Below are 13,577 nucleotides of genomic sequence, written 5' to 3'. Positions count from 1 at the left end.
GAGAATATTATTGTGTGAGAAAAAACAGTCACATTGGTAGGGATTTGGCGTTACGGGGTTGGGTTACCTTAGAAAGCACGTGGAAAATCCAGACACTTGCAAGTTTGTGTGACTCCGGCATAAGATGAAAATGTACTCCCCTCAAAGGAAGAAGTAAAGCCTTAACCTGAGCAGGAATTTGGAAAGAAAGAATGCCAGTGCTGGAAGGGGCGAAGTGAAAGGAATGGAGAACGAAAAAATGTAATTGCAAATTCGTTTTTGTAAAGTATTGATATGTGTACATTTATAATTGCTACGTTTCAGATGTGACATTATTTCATATGTCAGAAACCTGGAATTCGCAATTGAAATTCAGGGATCCGCTGATGACACTATGATTGAGGCAGTTTGCCAGAAATACTCCGAAGATTCCGTTTGCATTACAACGCCCTGAAGGTACTGCGAGGGCGCGCATCAGCGTAGGTGAGTCAAAATATGACTTTTTTGACTATCAAGTCATTTATTTTGAAATGTCTGCATTTTCGTACCTGCCAAAATGGTGGTCCGAAATCCCCCATCCAGTGGCGTATAGACAACTGAAAATTACTGGCACGGCTACAATTTGATGTGATGTAATCTCGTCCCAATGTTAGCAGCCTCTCAAGTGGTGGGTTTAATGTTGTTTTGCGGAATTTGCGCTCGAACTTTGATTTTTAAAACTGAATCCAAATGCGGAGGTTACAAACCAGTATCTCAGGGACTGGTGATAAGCCGGTGTTTGCAAAATTATGTTTAATTCCACCTGGGAAGTTTTAGGACAGTAAAAGACTCTGCAAGTGCACAATGGTGCGAAGCGTGTCTTCTTATCAAAGCTTCGCCTACCTTGTATTTTCATACCAAAAACATGTCCAGATACGGCAGAAAATTGTGCCACAAAAGTAGATTTTGACGGTTTTTGATCCTGCAAATCATCTTTTCCTTAGGACTACTGTCCTGCTGTTTTTTTACAACTTCACCCACTTCATGAAGGTGTCAGGTAGGACAACGTTAAACAAAACTCCTCAAAGATGGCAAGAACCGGCTTTGCAAATTGCGCACACCCGTGCTTAAAATACAGCATTCAGTTTCTCAGCATCCATCACAGACCACCACCTTCTACAGAGAAGTGCTTATTCTCCTCACTGAAGGAACTGTACCTTTGTGAGAAGTGCTGGTTCAGTTCAGAGCCCCTGCTGATAAGTGCCACTACAGTATATTCCCAATACAAGAGCATCTGCGCTTCAAGGTGACCTTGATATCTTCAAGGGTCTCATGAGATTATTCACCTTGGGGTGCATTTACTAAATTTTCAAGCAATGCAGAGCAGCAAGCAAAGTTGCTGCACAGCGCTGCGTTGTGCGAAAGGGAGAGAGCAGAACTGCCCCATATTTACAAAGATATAGATCATTTACCTCTCTCCCTGCGCTGGCCGGCTGTGTGCTGCCTACCACGGATTGTTTCTGTGCAGGAAGCAGCACCTTCCTGCTCAAAAACAATCCTTACAGGCATTTCCCTCTTTGGAAATGTTATGCAGAAATATATTTCTCCTCGTTGCGCCTCACTTGGGAAGTTGTAACTTTTTGATGCATTCCCAGGATTACAAGACTTTGTAAATCTGGGAATGTGCCAAAATCCATGAGTGGATGTGTGGGAATGCCGACGCTCCACCCATGAACGATGTATAAGTAGAAGTGTAATGTAACTCAACTCAAGCATTGCCTTGTGTTACAGTTCATTACAACGCCGCACAAGGTCTGATTTGTGTGGCCTTGCGTGGCTTTGTACTGAAAGGGTGTGCTATACAAATGTTCACAATAATAGGCCTTCCCCATTTGCCGATTTTTGAAAACAGTAAAATTACTGAATTAAGAATTTCCATTATGTCTGGAGAAATGATAGCAGCACGCACACTAAACATGTGGGCCCATATTTATGCAGCCTTTGTGCTCTCCTTGCATCGCAGAAGGCAATGCAAGGACAACGCAGAGGCCTCAGTAATATTTTAAAAGGAACGCAAGGCCCGATTTGCGTGGCCTTGCGTGGCTTTGTAAAGAAATACAACTCAATGCAGCTGCTGTTTTTAGGTTTTGCCTAGCGAAAGCTGCGCTCTGCGCAGCTTTTCGCGCAGGCGAAATCCTGTTGAGAACTGTAGGGTGCTTTGGGTCGGCCCTCGTCATTGATTGGCTGGCTCCGTAAACGGAGCCTTGCCATTGGACGAGGGGCCTGTCCGTCAATGCCGGACCAGACACGGGGGCGTTCCTGACATTCTTTCCCTTTTGCCGACGTCACGCGACGCCGGGAACGCCCCCGAGTCTGGTCCGGCATTGCCGGCACTTCTGCGTCTCTCCACCCCCCTTTCCCGCCCCCTCCCGCTTGTTGCCTGATGCTGGCCTCGCGGCCGCGGAGAAGCCGAGGGAACAACCGCCGACGTCACCCGGGAGCCGCGCTGCCATTGCTTCAGGCTGCGGGAGGCTCGCCGGGCGACCTGCGCGGTGATTGGCTGCCTTTTTCCCCTCGGTTTGCGGTTTGTTGTAAGCTGGGCCAGGACGAGGCCGCCAAGAAGCTGCTGGGCAAAAGGTGTGCGGCCGCAGCGCTGGGAGAGGAGCCCACAGAGGAGGAGGAGGAGGCAGCTTCCCGGGACCCCCAGGAGGGAACGGAAAGAGGCAGACCTAGGGGACTGTGTGCACCGAGGTATGCCTAGGGGAGTGTGAGCGCCAAGGAGGAGGGGACGGGGGAGACAAACAAGCACGTGAGAAGCACAGGAGCGTGAACAGGTGCTTAGCAGCTAGGCTTAGCCGTCCGGGTGTGTCGCCTCGCGCTCCCCTCACTGCCTGTGGGATGTGCAAGCAGCTGGGCTGGAACTGGGACCCCTCCTTGGTGTTGGGGATTCAGCTGGAGGAGACGAGGGGTGCTGAGCAAAGGGGCGCTGCCGAACAGCCGTCTTCGTGCGCCTCTTCGAGGGTGAGACGACTTCCTCATTGTGTGTGCAGTTGCCACATAGCACCGAACCGTTAAGGTTCTCATCTCTATGTTTTCTCTCAGGGCTTCTCTTCTGTGATCTTCGGTGTCTTATGTGATATGGAACTAAAGGTGAAGTTCATAGGGACAGGCATCCCTCCCGTGATATTTTGTGACCTCCCGTTGAGTGGTCTCTTTGAGTTCTGTCTGAGCCGCCTCGTATGTGACTAAGAGGACTCCTATATGACGGCCATGGTGTGCTTTTTTTCCTTCATTACCGATGAGCTGTTTCTCGGCTCTCGCTGCTATCGATAATTCAGGTGTTTAAGTCCCGCTGTGGGACGGAGTGCAGGGAGCTTGGCCAAGTGATTCTTCTATGGTGGTGAAATCCCTCAGGCTGACTGGCCTGTTTTTTTCTCTCTCCGGTACAGAGAGATCTGAAGTTATGATCAGGAACTGAATCTCTGGCAACAGCCTTTTAACTTGGAGGGTGCTTTTCGATTTCTGCCCATGGGCTGCTTTTCTCGAGTGAGAACTTTCTTCTGAGAAGTTTATTCTCCGGATAAATATTTTGCTCATAGGCTGCTGCTCCAGCTTTAGGGACAGTCACGCAGGTGCTACATGGCTGGAGAGTAGTGCTTGCTGACGGAGGTCGCGTCTTTCGGTGGTGCGATCATATTACTAGATTCATCTCGATACAAGGAGAGGGCACACATTCCTTACCATATTTCTGTCTAGGTAAACATTCAGGTCAGTTTTAAGACTCGTTACATTTCATACTCGCCATATTTAGCAAAAGAGAAAAATATGCTGTCAAGTTGAAGGGTCCTTTCTCTTTGCACATTTAAGTTTTTTAATGCTGCTATGATGCTTCTTCATCGAAGATAACCTTCCAAATACAGGATCTGAAATCCAGCATGATCTGGAGCTCATTATTCCAATGCTTTTTCGTTAGTCTGCACAACTCAAACTGCAAATGGTCTCTATGCAAAAGACACTTTGCAGGAAACACTGATTTTGAGCCAACTTTAATTTTTTTAATGTGAAATGTTTATCCACTATTGCAGTTAAGCTTCGGACACTCTTCTGGCTCAGTTCTGTTGGGGATTATAATACCAAAGTAGGTGTCAACTAACACATGGCCTAATGTTGTTCAGTGGACTAGCAGTAGTCAATCAATCAAATCCTTTATTCGATCTTACACAGATCATAAAAGTATCATAAAAATATTTACAGTCACATTTTAGAAAAAAGACGTTATAAAAGATAGCTTAAATCCTGAGTCTTAAGAGTGCTACCATATAGATTAAGTTAAAAATCATTTAATCTATATACATAATACAGTAAAAATGTAAGTCAATTTTAAGTCGTCTTATGTGCCAACCTGCTTCCTCTTTTTAATACATGCCCATAGAAATTATGCTATCGAAAAGCACACAAACAAATTTTGCAAGGATTCCTGTTGCCTGCTTGTGCCTCCGTGTGCCCCTGTCGCCTGCTTGTGCCTCCGTGTGCCCCTGTCGCCTGCTTGTGCCTCCGTGTGCCCCTGTCGCCTGCTTGTGCCTCCGTTTTCGTGCCCCTGTCGCCTGCTTGTGCCTCCGTGTGCCCCTGTTGCCTGCTTCTGCCTCCGTGTGCCCCTGTTGCCTGCTTGTGCCTCCGTGTGCCACTGTTGCCTGCTTGTGCCTCCGTGTGCCCCTGTTGCCTGCTTGTGCCTCCGTGTGCCCCTGTTGTCTGCTTGTGCCTCCGTGTGCCCCTGTTGCTTGCTTGTGCCTCCGTGTGCCCCTGTTGCTTGCTTGTGCCTCCGTGTGCCCCTGTTGCCTGCTTGTGCCTCCGTGTGCCCCTGTTGCCTGCTTGTGCCTCCGTTTTCGTGCCCCTATTGCTTGCTTGTGCCTCTGTGTGCCCCTGTTGCCTGCTTGTGCCTCTGTGTGCCCCTGTTGCCTGCTTGTGCCTCTGTGTGCCCCTGTTGCCTGCTTGTGCCTCTGTGTGCCCCTGTTGCCTGCTTGTGCCTCCGTGTGCCCCTGTTGCCTGCTTGTGCCTCCGTGTGCCCCTGTTGCCTGCTTGTGCTGTGTAAATGTGTGTAGAGTGCTCTGTGGGTGTGTGTGGGGTGCTTTGTGTGGCTGTGTGTGTGGGGGGCTTTGTGTGGCTGTGTGTGTGGGGGGCTCTGTGTGGCTGTGTGTGTGGGGGGCTCTGTGTGGCTGTGTGTGTGGGGGGGCTCTGTGTGGCTGTGTGTGTGGGGCGCTCTGTGTGGGTGTGTGTGTGGAAGGGCTCTGTGTGTGTGTTTGTGGGTGTCATTTGCGAGAGATAAAGCTAGTGGCATTGTAAATGACAATGCCATTTATTTATGTTAAAAAAACATAAATAAAAATAATGTCAAGAGCAATGCCAATAGCTCTAACTTTAACAAAGGCAAAACCATTGCATTGTAAATGCTTGTTCTTTAAGGTGCTGTATGAGTTGTTGCCTTATTTGCATGTCTGGCGGACAGATGTTTAATTACCACCAGTTTTTGAGAGGAGGAGATGTTCAACTGTAATTTTGCTCATGGTATGGTAGTTTCGGGCACTCCAATGTAAACTCAGGTGGTAAAACTGTGTGGTATAATTTTGCATGTTGGACTATTGCATTCATGCTGTAATGCCTTTTGTACTGTTGATCGGTCCATAGACATTTCCAATAGAGTAGTCCCTTTAACGCTGTTTTTTTGTTTAACACCTTCACCTAAATAAAGGTTTCAATGTTGCTTTCTGGAGATTTAAACATGGCGGTCTGCATTTGTTTATAGACCAGCTACCCCGGCTGTGGGTTGGTGTCAGTGACTTTTAACATTGACATACTAGTTATCACATTTGCTTGTACTTTCATACAGGTCAGGACGAGCAGGAGGAAAACCCTGACAGTTCTAAACTGGAAACAACATAAATTACCATCACGTACAATGAGGGCGCTCCCAGCTCATCTGAGTCATTATTTTTTTGTTTTTCAATAACTAAGTGCCGATTTTGGAATTTGTTTATTGGGGAAAAAACGTTGGCGATCAGACACATAAAACATGGTGTGCGTGTGGCAAATGGTCATTGCTTTAAACTCTGTTGCATCGGTTGCGGCCCCACTGAAGACACAGTGATACTTGCCAGACAGGATTTCTAAAATGTGCAGGTGTTCCTGCGCCAGAAAAGCCTTTGCGGACCTGGCAGGCTGGGGGCCTGGCCGGATGGCGGACTTGGCAGGATGGCGGATTTGGCAGGCTGGCCGGCCACACAGGACCAGACTGGCAACCACAAGCAGCTCGGACAAAAAATGGTCCACGCAGTCCGGCCCTGCTCCCTTCCTATCTCGGATTCTCTCCCTTCCTTCCTTTCTCTCATACTCGGCCTCGTTCACTTTCTTCCTCATCCCGCACCTGCTGTGCCTGCTTCCATAGAACCCGGGGCGATGGAGACAGTGACAGCAGATGCAGACCCCAAACCCGTCTTCCACTGGCCTCAGCCCCCGGGGCACTGCCCAGTCCAGCCCTGCTGCCACCTGCCAGGCTGCATGTCATCATCTGTGCGCGCCCTGCAGAGCACACTCACTAATGCGAGCGCCGTTCATTTCAGAGTATGCTGTTCGCAGAGGCACCTGACCCAGCAGCACAGTTAAGGCCCCAATAACCGATAAAAACAAGATACAGTTGTCTATATACGTTATTACCATCCAGACTGCCCCTCGGCAGCAGTGTGCGCATTACCTGGCTGTCAGTTACCTGGCTGTCCTCCTGCTTTCCCTGGGGCCGACCCGCTTCTTGGCACCCGCGAGCAGCAAGTGTGGTTTATCGGGAAACACAATCCGCAGCCCACTCGCAGACACGTGTAAACGCTTCCTCCTGTCAGCCGCGGAATGACAGCGCGTTTGATGTGGCGCTGGCACGCAGGGCGCTGCAGCAGGGCGGGTGCGTCTCGGCCGGGACCCAGCCCGTGTCATGTTCGTCGGGTTTGGAAAGTTTATGGCGAGCGCCTTTTCAAGCACACCTTGGCCGCGAGGAGCTGAGTCACGGGGCTCCCTGCCAAGAGGAACCTCTGAGTCACGTGAGAACCCTGATGGACGCAACGCATGCCATCACCAAAAGCAAGCGCATGTCGATTTTAAATCCCCCTCGCCCTGTAAGAAGAATGACTTTGACTTAAAGATTTGTCTGTTTCCGTCTCCTTTCTGTATATTGAAGGACACTGTCCATTGAAGGACACTGTCCTTACCCTCCATCCTCTGCTTCCTAATTCTCTCTGAGTGTGGCACTTTCTAAGTCTCATGCCTGTCTGTCTTACTCACTATTGTATTTCTGCTTTTGGCCACACCTCACCTCACGGCGCTCGCCATAAACTTTCCAAACCCGACGAACATGACACGGGCTGGGTCCCGGCCGAGACGCACCCGCCCTGCCGCAGCGCCCTGCGTGCCAGCGCCACATCAAACGCGCTGTCATTCCGCGGCTGACAGGAGGAAGCGTTTACACGTGTCTGCGAGTGGGCTGCGGATTGTGTTTCCCGATAAACCACAATTGCTGCTCGCGGGTGCCAAGAAGCGGGTCGGCCCCAGGGAAAGCAGGAGGACAGCCAGGTAACTGACAGCCAGGTAATGCGCACACTGCTGCCGAGGGGCAGTCTGGATGGTAATAACGTATATAGACAACTGTATCTTGTTTTTATCGGTTATTGGGGCCTTAACTGTGCTGCTGGGTCAGGTGCCTCTGATTTCTCCTTCGCTGACAACATATCTCTGCAGCCTAAACATTAACTATTGCTTCTATCTTTTCATCGTACCAAATGTTTGCTGGAATTTACTAACAATCCCCCCTACTTCCTATTCATTCACCACAAAAAATGGAAGTAAACGCAGGAATTGTTTCCTCCAAAGCACCTGAATAATCCCTACCAAAAATAACTAACAACAGCCAACAAAACAACTGATGAATCCACTAACCTTAGCTAATCTTCAGAGATAGTAAGTCCTATAAAAATGCGGTTGCAATTGGAACAGCACAATGAAGTGCCCCACCACTTTATATGCAATTCATATACTCAAAGTGTGTTTAGCCATATTAAACTGTATGCATTTTATTAATCAATTGCAGTGAGTGGCTATGTATTTATCTAGATGAGAGCCTGTATGTTTAGCTGAATTACAATAAATGTATTTGCTATAAAAGGGAAATATATAACTTTAAAAAAAATGTACTTGATATATTTACTTATGCTAACTGTACTCGTTTAGTATCTATTTTGAATCTTAAGTTGGCCTAGCCTGTAACTAGACCCGAGTTTCACACGTGTTTTCATACAATGTTTTGCCAGTGTCTTGTTGTTTATCCTCTGCAGGTGTCTTATAACGTGTCTTGCTAAGTTAGGATAGGCTTATTGCTTATTGTATTAGACTAGTAGACCACTGAACTTTCAATTGGAAGTTGCTTCAGATATGTAGAGTGAGATGGTGGTAGAGACCGTCCTGTACCTTCCAGACCGGAGTGATGTTACATCCAAGGTCACCTGGATGGTTACTCCTTTGGGTTAGAGCTGGGAAACTAGGGACTCTACTTGCTCCCAGAGAACACTGTCTTCGGATTGATTCATTTAAAGGAAACTGTTATGAAGAAGCTCTCATGTTTTAATCGTGTGATCTTTAGATCAGTAGAGCAGACCCTGTCTTGACTTCGCTGAGAGAAGACTTGTCAACTCTGCTGATTTCCCCTGCCCAGAGTTTTGAGCTTCATGTTGAGCTCCCATACTTTCCCTTGAACCTTTAACTTGGTTCATCTGATGACCTTCCTCACAGAATTTCCCCTTGCCACTTTCAGTACTTTATTTAGAATAGGGAAGTTCCTTCGTGAAAGGTATTTGGTTGACTTTTTCTTTGTTTACTATATGGGATTCTATTTTGCATCTTTTTCCTTATCATGCACACATTCATATTGCATGATCATTTAAATATGTATGCTCTTACAATATATTTTCTTCAATTTTGCTGATTGATTTAATTTGTAAAGTGGTTTAAATTGTTAGTAAAATCCTTAAGGTTTGGACACCATCCTCTCTGTCGTTCTTGTGAAGCCACAGTGATTTTACTGTACTTGAAATTAATTTTTGATTTTTGCTCCTGTTTCACACTTCAAGTTGACAATCAAAGGTCCATACAACCAGTGGAGAATTCTTTTTGCTGAATTTACCAATAGATTGAGATTTAAGAAACCCTGCTCTATCACAATATAATAAAATACGTAACACAGAAGACTGCACCAGTGGCATCCGGTAATATGCCTGAGGCGGGCCACACTTACTCACACTCACACGTCCACATGCATATTCACACACACCCATCATAACAAGTGTTGGACTTGGCCCTTCTGGCAGGTTCACCCCTAATCTTTTTGCTTTTAATATATGACCTGTGTTAGTGATTTTTGGGTCTCTGCGCACTTTTTCCCTGTGTCCCAGAGTAAAGTGCGTGCGTGTAGTGAGGCTGGCCTGCCCTCCCATGGGAATGCATGGGGAATGTGTGTGTCCATGTTAGTTCCTGATGCGTGGGGAGTGCAGGCTCGAGTTTGGTATGTGCGAACTCGTGAGAGTGAGTGCTGCGCAATGGTATGTGCGGCTTGTATGTGTCTAGTGTGGAAGTGCCACTTCTAGACATTGATGTGTGTGCGCAGTGAGGGTGCTGGAGCGTGATTGGCTGGAGCTGGCTGGCAAGCCTGGCTCCAGGAAGTCTGGATGGGTCTGCCCAGGAGTGAGTGGAGAGATCAGCCTGAGTGATGTGAGGGAGGGCTGCACCTGATTCCTCAATGGGGCTGGGCTTTCCCCACACAATGCTGGCTCCGCCCCCTGTGGTGCGTCTAACGGCCCTAGCCTCCCCAGTGATGAAAGGGGTGGTTGAGCCATCAAGGGTGCTCCAAAACCAGCTGCGACTGGTTTCTCCCCCACCCTGCACCCTGAAACAAAGGATTTAGTGGTATAAGAAGGGGCTGTGTCCCCTTACAATTGGTTCTGTTCTGTTCCAGGATCCTGCCAGAGGGGGCTGCTGCTGTTGCTGGGGTCAGGAGGACCACCACTTGGATTGTCTCCCTGCCTGGAGACCCAGAGAACTGGCTCTGGGCCCAGCCTTGCCCCCTACCTGCCTCCAGACCTTGCTGGAGCTTTTGCTTTTGCCTCTAAGCGCCTGGGAGCGTTTTTGATTGCCTTTAGCGCTTGAAGGCGCTTTATTTGGATTCCTAGCGCTGGGAGCGCTTGACTTTCCCCTCTAGCGCTGGGAGCGCTTGACTTTGCCTTTAGAGCGCTTGGGAGCGCTCTGGTTGTCCAGCCGGTGCCCCCCGGCATTTGTTGAATTTGCTGTGCTCGCTATTTAATTTACGAGTGCCCACCTCGATTTATTCTTACTTCGAGAAAGCCGGTGCCCACCCGGCATTTGCTGCTTTGTTACCCCCGCCTGGCCGCCGCGCTGCCTGCGATGACCCGGAAGTGATTGGCAGACCGGCCAATCGCTGTGCGGCCCCCGGGAGAAGGACCAGAAGTCACGCCCCGCAGCCGGGCAGCGAGGAGAGGAGCGACGGAGGGTGCAGGCAGGGCTCCGTTGTCAGGAGGAGAGTCCCGCCGCCCCAGTGTGAAGAGCCGCCGCCCCAGTGTGAAGAGCCGCCCGCCGAACCAGCCGCGGGGCCTCCATGTGTTGAGGAGGGTCCCGCATCCAGCCGGTGAGTGCGGGGTTGGTCCCTATGATCTAGAGCGGCCCCGGTTGGCAGCGGGCCGCTCCCACGAGTCTCCCTAGAGCCGAGAGGGAGAGGGGGCATATCGGGGCAGATTGTCGCTGCCCGTCCAAAGGAGCCAGGGCATTTTCTTTATTCAGAGCCCACGAGGCTCAGGCGGCATATCTTCATTTTCGAGCCCACGAGGGTCCAAGCCCCCCATTGTTCTGCGAGCCCTGAAAGGCTCTTGGGCCCCACTTGTTCTTTGAGCCCCGAGAGGCTCCGGTTCACAGTTGTATTTAGAGCCCAGAGAGGCTCTGGGGGCATTTCATTGTTTTAGAGCGCTGAAGCTCTTAAGTACCAGTCTATTTGCTTTGCGAGCCCTGAGAGGCTCTTGGGGGACACCGGCAGTTGGTTAGAGCCCCGTGGCTCCCACGCTGTGTTTCGCCCCACCATTGTTCTTGAGCCCACAAGGCTCCAACGTTGGCCCATCATTGCTTTACAACTGTCCAGCACTTAGTGGACAGTTGCCACGTTTAGGTTTGTTCTTTGCTGCCTGCGCAGCCTGCCCTGACATTTGGACAAAGGGCATCTCAGCCCTTGCGAGGCCAGTTGGCCTGGGGGTCAGTTCTAGTGTTGTGCCATGTGCACCCTGCGCATTTATGGTTTACTTGCTAATGTGATTCCTGCGCAAATGTTCTACCTGCACCTCTGAATGTGTTTTAATGCCTCATGTGCAATGTGTTTCATGTTTTATCCCCTTTGCTAAAAGTGACCTGCTTAGAGGATTGTTTATGTTTTATTACCTTTGCTAAAAGTGACCTGCTTAGGTGATTGTTTATGTTTCTTCCCCTTTGCTAAAAGTGACCTGCTTAGAGGATTGTTTATGTTTTATTACCTTTGCTAAAAGTGACCTGCTTAGGTGATTGTTTATGTTTCTTCCCCTTTGCTAAAAGTGACCTGCTTAGAGGATTGTTTATGTTTTATTACCTTTGCTAAAAGTAACCTGCTTAGGTGATTGTTTTATGTTTCTTCCCCTTTGCTAAAAGTGACCTGCTTAGAGGATTGTTTATGTTTTATTACCTTTGCTAAATGTGACTTGCTTAGGTGATTGTTTATGTTCCTAGAGGTCCTGATAATAAGGTCCTAGTTCCCTGCGTCATTTTCCTAAAGTGGTTAGGGTACGTAGGAGGTATTTACCCTTTACCAGTAATTACTGGTTGTGTGCTACATTTACTATTTTTAATGCTACAGTCATTATATTTACTATTTTTAATGCTACAGTCATTATATGTCTATGTGCTAAGTGTTATACCTACAAGTGCTAATTCTAAAAAGTGCATACCCCTGACAGTGGTCCAGGTGGCCCTGTCCTGTACATAATCCCTTGTAAATTCTGCCCGTGCCTGTTGGCACATTGTAAAGTGTGTGGTGTTATCTAATGTGTTTTTAGTATAATACAAATGCTATTTTTGATATAACCTTGTGTGGAGTTTCCTTTGTGGTGGGCCTTGGGTGTTGTTGCTGGGGGTGCGTGCGCAAACACTTAACTCACATCGCCTCCAAGTTTAGCCTTGCTGCTCGCGTCACGTTACCTAGAGGGTGAGCAGGGGTTATCTTGGTGTGTAACTCCCTTGCCCTGACTTAGAAATGGTGATCCCTGACTGACTTTGGCGTGAGCCTTGGCCAGCCGGGGGTCCCGTCTCTAACAACAAGCAAATACACACACCAATTCACAGCATGCACAAACAAATACACATCCATTCATACATATAAACACGCACCTAACAATAAAACAAAAAAACTTACCTGGCCGCAGCAGTGACATCAGGTGACAGGACAGAAGTCTTGGTTGTTCCTGGAGGCTTTGGATAAGAGACTTCCTAAAGATCCCGCCACTTCCTCTCTTTGATTGACCTTGTCATGTGCCAGCTAATCAGAGGAGAACCTTCCCTTACTGGTCACAGAGTGGGATGGAGTCTGTGAGACTTGCTGACCCAACCTCGCTCTGTGATTGGGTACCACTTCGGGACAGTCGGCCGTGGCACTTCAGAGCTTAAAACTGAAGCGCACAGGTACGAGTCTATTGGTTATGTGGCCCCGTGTCATGAGGGGGTGGACCAGGCCTCAAAGCTTTGCTGGGCTGAGGAGGTCACAACCTCAGGGTTGTGAAATCTTCACCCTGGCAAAGTTCGGCTCAGGCAGCCGGGTACTTGCGCATTTAACGCATGTACAGCACTTGTCTGCGTGTTCTGAACATGAAGGGGCAGATTTATCAGGATATTGTACTTCCCTTGTGTCACGCACAGTGTCGCAAGGGCAACGCAATCCCTAAATTACATTTACCAAGCAAAGCAAGGCCACCTTGTGTGGCCCTGCATTGCTTGATAAATCCAGAGCAACGCAGTGCAGCACAAGTCGCTGTCTTGCGTTACTATGCCCTGGGAAGGTGTTTCATTGGTGGAGGGTGGGTGTTCCCATGCATCCACCCATGGATTTTGGAGCATTTCCAAATTTTCCAATACTGGTTAACCTGGGAATGCATGAAAATGCTACGCCTTCCCAGGTAAGGTGCACTGAGAAGAAATATCTTTATTTCTCCCCGTTGTTTGCTCTTTGTAAGTGTGCTGCATCCTGCAGCACACTTAGAAAGAGGAAAGTGACTCAGAGTATTGTTTTTGTGCAGGAAGGTGTCACTTCCTGCAAAAAAACAATCCTGCCTGTAAGGTAGGCATCCTTGCACCATAGCACAAGGGTGACTGCATTGATGCTAGGCAGCAGATTAAGCACTAACACATGTAAGGAGCAGGAGTGCCCCTGATAGATACAGAGCATTCGTCTCCTCTTCCTTTTACGCAGGGCAGCAAAGTTGTCTTGCTGCGTTGCGTGAAATAATAAT

At 48.6% G+C, this 13,577-nt stretch overlaps 1 protein-coding gene across 3 annotated transcripts in view; it reads right to left on the bottom strand.

Moving 5' to 3' along the window:
- Positions 1-6,839, bottom strand: part of MAP2 (microtubule associated protein 2) — a 1,143,712-nt gene extending 1,136,873 nt beyond the window's left edge. For all 3 annotated transcript variants that reach the window (XM_078680559.1, XM_078680562.1, XM_078680563.1), the window contains exon 1: positions 6,704-6,839. The gene's annotated coding sequence lies outside the window, so the exon portion shown is untranslated. The remainder of the gene's footprint in view (positions 1-6,703) is intronic.
- Between the last annotated feature and the right edge of the window lie 6,738 nt (positions 6,840-13,577).

This window comes from Lissotriton helveticus, chromosome 3_1 (assembly GCF_964261635.1).
Source record: "Lissotriton helveticus chromosome 3_1, aLisHel1.1, whole genome shotgun sequence".
NCBI classification, from domain to species: Eukaryota; Metazoa; Chordata; class Amphibia; order Caudata; family Salamandridae; genus Lissotriton; species Lissotriton helveticus.
Note: the sequence above shows the minus strand (reverse complement) of the source record. Positions and strands in the feature narration are given on the sequence as shown.